The sequence below is a fragment of the Theropithecus gelada genome, chromosome 1 (genome assembly GCF_003255815.1).
Source record: "Theropithecus gelada isolate Dixy chromosome 1, Tgel_1.0, whole genome shotgun sequence".
Classification (NCBI taxonomy): Eukaryota; Metazoa; Chordata; class Mammalia; order Primates; family Cercopithecidae; genus Theropithecus; species Theropithecus gelada.
In genome coordinates, this window is record NC_037668.1 from 171,795,715 (window position 1) to 171,803,177 (window position 7,463).

Genomic DNA, 7,463 nt, shown 5'->3' on the forward strand with positions numbered 1-7,463 from the left:
TTCCAAATGGAATCTAAATGTGAATACATCTTTTGCCTTCTTCATATTATTTCAATATTTGATCTTAATATAATAGTAGAAAAATCTCGTATAGTTCTATTTAAAGGCCCTCATACAAAAATCATTTAATCCCAACATCAACACTATCAACTGATACTATTATTTCCTTATCTGTAAAGATGAAGAAACTGAGACACAGTAATTTTTGCAAAGTATGCAGCTAGATAATGACAACACCGGGAACGGAGTGAAGGCTATCTCATCCTTGATTTTAGGCTCTTAACTATTCTGTTGTTTGGCTTTTAGTAATTGTGGTAATTATGTAATAACATCTTCAAAAAAATAGTCATCAACAGCTGCATTTCCCCTAAAAACCCTGGATAAGGAGTTATCTGTACCTTTGAAAACGTAAGAGTATCAGAATCCTCATTTATTTATCAGGACCTAATTTGCTTCTGTAACTACTATGCATTTTGGAAATCCATTAAAGCTATTCTCGCTCATCCAAAAAAATGAAAAATGACCTACTAATAAGCAAAGGTGACTTGTGTTTTTCATACACTGCAAAAATTATTATTAACTGAATTTTGTAATGTTCCAAATCTGATGCAAAGGATGTACTCATTAAATTGAATCATTAACTTATAAACTTTATAGTGACAATACTTATAAACTAATTGTTTAAAACAGCCTAAATGATATTTAATTATATGTTCTTCCATCGAATTTGAAAACTTCTGGAGATATTTTAAAGCAGAATACAGTTTAATTTTCTCTAAAATGAACAAATATGGCTTTAAAATTATCAACATCATTATTCTGCCACTATCTTTTAAATATACCAAATAATCTGAAAATATATTTCTTAATTTTGATATTTGCATCATTGAAATTAAAATGACAAAAATAAAGACAATGTATATTTATATACATGTATATATAATATATATACACAGTATATAACTGTCAATGTAAGTTGAAACAATCACAAACCAATGAATATCAACCAACTAAAGCATCTTTATTTGGGAAGCTTTTTAACCTAGGCACTAACACAAAGATTCACAACATTCTTACATGCTTTCAAATTTATTCCTTTATGAAATAATTTTCTTCTGAAAATGTTATCAGTGGACTCAAACTCATACATACCTTAGAAGAAAGAAGTATCAAAGGTGATAGGGGGTTTTATTGACAGGAAAAAAGAAGATACATTTTTCTTTTCACAACACACTTATCTTCAGCATGTACTCCAAAAACATTAATTATATAAATTGTAATATATATTTATAATATATAAATTTTATAAATCTAATTATGGTTAAAACTCTATGAAAAAGATAATACTTATAAAATCCCAATATGACAGTTATTGATATAAATTTTTAAAATAAAATAAGCACAATTCATCAAGACAAAATAAAAATATATGAAAAAAATGTACATAAAGTTTTAAATAGCAAAAAATACATGGAACTGAAGAAACCCATGGAGGTGTGAACAAACATTTTAACATAAAATATTCACATTCATTGTAAAAAAAGTTAAATATTAAAAACATTCAAATTACAAAATTAAAAATATTTTTATGAAAAACCCTAATAAGTATTTATTTTATTTAATCATTAGATTTTTTTTTTTTCTCATTAAACATTTTTAGTGGGTCTCAAAATTCTGTGACAGATTTTTGGTCAAGTTGTTTCCATTAAAAAGTATGTGAATTTCTGGCCGGGCGCAGTGGTTCACACCTGTAATCCCAGCACGGTGGGAGGCCAAGGCGGGAGATTGAGACCATCTTGGATAACACGGTGAAACCCCGTCTCTACTAAACATACAAAAAATTAGCCCGGCATGGTGGTAGGCACCTGTAATTCCACCTACTCGGGAGGCTGAGGCAGGAGAATGGCGTGAACCCGGGAGGCAGAGGTTGCAGTGAGCCGAGATTGCACCACTGCACTCCAGCCTGGGCAACAGAGTGAGACTCCATCTCAAAATAAATAAATAAGTAAATAAATAAATAAGTATATAAGTATGTGTATACCTATGGAACAAACCTGCACTTTTCTGCACATGTATCCTAGAAGTTAAAGTATAATTTTTTAAAAAAGAGAGAAAAAAAACCGATTTTAAAAACTAATAACTTAAAACTGCCACATGAAAAAAGAGAATCAAAGTGGTCCACAAAACTTTTTCCTTTCCTTCTGAAGATTTTACAATGCATTGTTATCATTAACCAGTCTTCTACTATTTAAATGGTCAATTCAAACAAACAGCCCTGAGACCATTCTTCCACCACTGATTAAAACCGGGGTGGCTGGTATTAGGGTTAATACTCATTTAGCCTTCTGAGCCTTCTGGGCAGACTAGGTGACTTTGCCATCTCCAGCAGCCTTCTTGTCCACTCCTTTGATGAAACTCAAGAGCAACTGTCTGTCTCATATTATGAACAGCAAAGTCACCCAGAGGTGGATAGTCTGAGAAACTCTCAACACAAATGTGCTTGCCAGGAACCATATCAATGATGGCAGCATCACCAGACTTCGAGAATTTAGGACCATCTTCCACCATTTTACCAAAACGGCGATCAATCTTTTCCTTCAGCTCAGCAACCTTGCGTGCAATGTGAACCATGTGGCTATCCAGCACAGGGGCACAGCCAGCGCTGATTTGGCCTGGATGGTTCAGGATAATCACCTGAGCAGTGAAGTCAGCTGCTTCAATTGTTGGGTCGTTTTTGCTGTCACCAGCAACATTGCCACAACAAACATCCTTGACAGACACATTGTTGACATTGAAGTCCATGTTGTCCCCAGGAAGAGCTTCACTCAAAGCTTCGTGGTGCATTTTGACAGATTTTACTTCAGTTGTAATGTTGACTGGAGCAAAGGTAACCACCACACCAGGTTTGAGAACACGTCTCCACTTGGCCAACAGGAACAGTACCAATACCACCAATTTTGTAGACATCCTGGGGAGGCAGGAACAAGGGCTTGTTAGTTGGACGATTTGGTGGTAGGATGCAGTCCAGAGCCTCAAGCAACGTGGCTCCACTGACATTGCCATCCTTATGGGTGACCTTCCATCCCTTAAACCAAGGTATGCTAGCAGTTGGCTCCAACATGTTGTCCCCATTCCAACCAGAAATTGGCAGAAATGCTATTGTGTTGGGGTTGTAGCCAATTTTCTTAATGTAGGTGCTGAATTGATTGCCTCATATCTCTTCTAGCTGTAGGGTGGCTCAGTGGAATCAGTTTTGTTAACACCAACAATTAGTTGTTTCACCCCCAGTGTGTAAGCCAGAAGGGCATGCTCTCAGGTCTGCCCATTCCTGGAGATGCCAGCTTCAAATTCACCAATACCAGCGGCAACAATCAGGACAGCAGAGTCAGCCTGAGATGTCCCTGTAATCATGTTTTTGATGAAGTCTCTGTGTCCTGGGGCATCAATCATAGTCATGTAGCACTTACTGGTCTCAAATTTCTACAAGGAGATATCAATGGTGATACCACGTTCACACTCAGCTTTCAGTTTATCCAAGACCCAGGCATACTTGAAGGAGCCGTTTTCCATCTCAGCAACCTCCTTCTCAAATGTTTCAATGATTCTTTTGTTGATGCCACCGCATTTGTAGATCAGATGGCCAGTAGTGGTAAACTTGCCCAAATCTACATGTCCAGTGACAACAATGTTGATATGAGTCTTTTCCTTTCCCATTTTGGCTTTTAAGGGTAGTGCTCATGACACCTCTGCTCTGGCAGCAAACCCGTTGCGGAAAAGGGGGACAATTATTTTTTAGTACCTAGGTATGCTGAACACTGAAGTAGGAATGAGACCCTATAAAGTGGTGAGCTAAAGAGACATGCTCCCTACAATCAAATAATTTATATTTTAATGTACATATTAAGAATGTGAACAGCTGAATAAATATATAATGAACATTATAATAAACATGTGAAGGTAAAGACACTATTCAATAGTGTCTATACAATGACATTCTAAAATAGTTTCTATTCTCTACTATACAATAGAGAGTTGTGGGGTTTGTGTTGGGTTCCTGTGGCTTCCTCCTGTGATTTCTGCTGGATCCTCTCCTCTTCCAGACCAACCTTTCATGGTAGAGTGCTTTAAAACTCAGTCCTACAAATTATTCTCATCACTACTATGCTCTAATACTGTGATTTGCCTGGACTCGATAATGCTTCCATCATTGGTATAATCCTATTACTTCTAATGTCACATATATCTTGCTGAATTCAAATTTTTATCTCATTCTAGTATTTCCCCAAGCTTTAGGCTCATATATCTTTTCACTAAGTATTCATGTCCAAAACAGAAATCTTGATATCCCAACCCCATCATACACCATCCCCAAATTCTTTATTTCATTATTTGTTTATCTTAATCACACAATTGCTCAGTATAAAGATCTTAGAAGCATCCTAACTGCTCTTTTTTATAATGCAACAGAATATCCAGTCATCTACCTTTAGAGTATAGGCCAGGCCTAATCACTTGTCAACAATTCCACTGTTCCTATCTTAATCCAAGCCACCATTGTCACTTTTCTGACTATGTAGTAGCCACCATATTGGTCTCCCTTTTTACATTTTACAGTGTCTTTCCCCTACAATCTATTATAAATACAACAATCTAAGTAATCATTTCAAAATGCAGATTGGTGGTGACTCTTCAATGTCTGCAATCTTTACACTTCATGTAAAATCAGAAATCTTTACTGTGTTCCAAAGTGCCATACATATTCTGGCCATAATCTGCTGTCCTTCTGGATGGCTGTGATCCAGGCACACTGGCACCCTGCTCTTGACACGGAGCAGATATTGCTTCTATAGAACTCTACATTAATTCCCTCTAGAGAGAGGTTCGTATATTTGTAATTCTGTCAGCAAGAGTAGGTTCCATATATAGGCGTTCACCAGAGACTTATTATTGGTAATAGTGCATGACACACATCCTTTTTGAATCAGTTTCTATGTTTCCATAATGTGAAATTTACAAAATTTTCATTTCCTTCTGTAATAAGATACTATCTTCCCAAAGAAAATAATTGATTCTGACTTCTTTCTGAAAGTTTATTATTTTTCTAAAATGTCATACAATCTTTTTCTAAATTTGTATCAGATTCTAAGAACCTATTATTGGGAAATGCTTTGACTACAAAAAAAGTTTAAAGGAAATTGCTTGATGAAAATAGTCATCTAGATTAGTAATACATTGTTAGTTTGTGTATACTCAATAAGGAAAAAACAATCATCTTTACATCCATATTATTCTCCAAGTTTCAGAAAGGTAATCCAGTTGCTGAGAATTCAACAGCCCCTATAATATTAAATAGAAATGTTCATGCAATTACTGACTTTATGGTTCTTACTTTATTCCTGAGGGAAAGTCAATAAAAGAATAAAGGAAATATACTTCTAACTCTATTGGTTTTAATATGAACATTTTGTTTAATTGCTAATATTGTTTAAACATACATCTCTTTCATCTTAAAGCACTGTTATTCACATCCTCCTCTTGATCAAATAAGGAATTAATTCCATTAAATTATCTTAAATATGTTAATCAGGAAACAATAAATTAAATTATTGTCCCTTTAGAGTCTCTGGCATTCTCTCACATATATCTTCTTCTATTGTCCATATCCACTTTCTTCTACGATAATATGTTTCAGCAAAAATACTCATAGCCATTGTTCTCCTTGATGTGGAGCAGATTTTTCCATGTTAGTAAGTGAATGATTATTAGCCTTGGTTCTACTTTTGCCCTACATCAGTTTTCCACAGGTGTTCAGCTAGGCACTTGCTGCCTAATCTATTCTTCTCCCCAAACCAATGAGATACCATCTGGAAACAACAACAACAAAAATTCAATTTTCTAAATTGAAGTTCTGTAGGAATTAGAGATAATGGTTTTTAATTCCTCACCTGACCAATATTAATCACTCATAATTTCTATGTAATATAGCAATCCTTTTTCATTCCTATATATCCTGTGAACTAAATGTTTTATCCATCAAAGCATACTGCAGAAACAAAGAAGCTAAAAGAGAAAAAGGAGAAAGAAAGAGAAAAAAAAGATCTGCAGACAGTAAGGGAAGAAAAGAGGAATGGAGCCACAAAGAAACAGAAGAGCTCCTGGTTTGTTCCCGCTGGTCCAATGTTTGGAAACTGGCTGGTGCTCTAATTGTATCTCACTGTTTCTCTTTATTTTGGAACAAATTACTAGAATGAGTAGCCCAGTATCTGACAATTTGGCCTCTATTAGTGACACTGAAGTATTTACCTCTTCCTCAAATTACTAATAAAATCTAAATAACCTCTGCTCCCACCTGCTTAAATTTTACATCTACAATATCTGGAGATGAGCCAAATTCATTTGCTATAACCCTATTCATCTTGGAATCTAATTACCAGGCACTTCCCTCAGAAGCCTAAGCTCAAACTCCATCTCCCACAGTTCCTATTAGTGTGTGAAGAGACCCTGACTTGTATCTCCTGCCCCTATTTTAAAGTGTATCTCTTTAATTCCACATTAGCATAAAACCTGCACATTCTATCACAATCTACCCTCAGAGCAATGGAGCAAAAGATAAGATTAAACTTTCAAACACAGCAAGTCTGCTTATGCCATTGTAAAGGTTTTGATTTGGAAGGACTGGGATCCTGAGACATGAACTTGAGAAAGTGGGGTAGATGCACTTGAAAATCTTGAAAACCTAGACTTGTTTCTCTCACAGGATCTTCAGAAGCAGCCCACTCCTCTGCCTCTCAAGACAACATGCCTCCCCCAGCATAAGTCCCTGTTCCCCCTCATGGCCAGAAGATCAACAAATAGGTTTGTTCATAACCTAACTTCATAAATAAATTGCTATGCTACCTGAAGGAGGAATGGTACTATATCATTAAAGATCTGTAGGACTAAGCCACATGCACTTGTAGGAGCTGGGAGAGAATAGATCTCGTAAGAGCTAGAACAAGAGGGGCAGAACATAAAATTTGGTGAATTTTATACACATGGAAGCGATCTCCTGTGATAAGAAAATAAACATCCTGATAAGGATGCCAGAAGATAGCATCATTATGCTGCTAGCAAATCCCTGTGAAGCTTAGAGGAAGTAATGATCCACTAAGTAAACAGAAATCATAGAACTATTGTGGCAAGTTGAAGAAATATTAAAAAAAAAAAAACTTACAAAACTGAACATGTTTTAGTGGATACCATGTAACATCAAGAACCTACCAAGTGACAAATCATAGTTGGTAGGAGACACCCAGGTGAGAAAGGTACTGAGAAGTGGAGGATGTTGTCTGCAGGCACTTGGAAGGAGACACTATTACAGAAGTGACCATCCAGATAGCAAAGGGCATGACATAAAGGAGGCAATAATGATAGTACTTAACCATTAGAAGCAAGCTGTCTGCAACTTTTGCAATGAATAGCAA

The 7,463-nt window shown here is 35.9% G+C and overlaps 1 pseudogene; it reads right to left on the reverse strand.

The window, feature by feature from the left end:
* Positions 1 to 2,333: 2,333 nt before the first annotated feature.
* On the reverse strand, positions 2,334 to 3,714 carry LOC112632804 (annotated as a pseudogene).
* Positions 3,715 to 7,463: the final 3,749 nt, after the last annotated feature.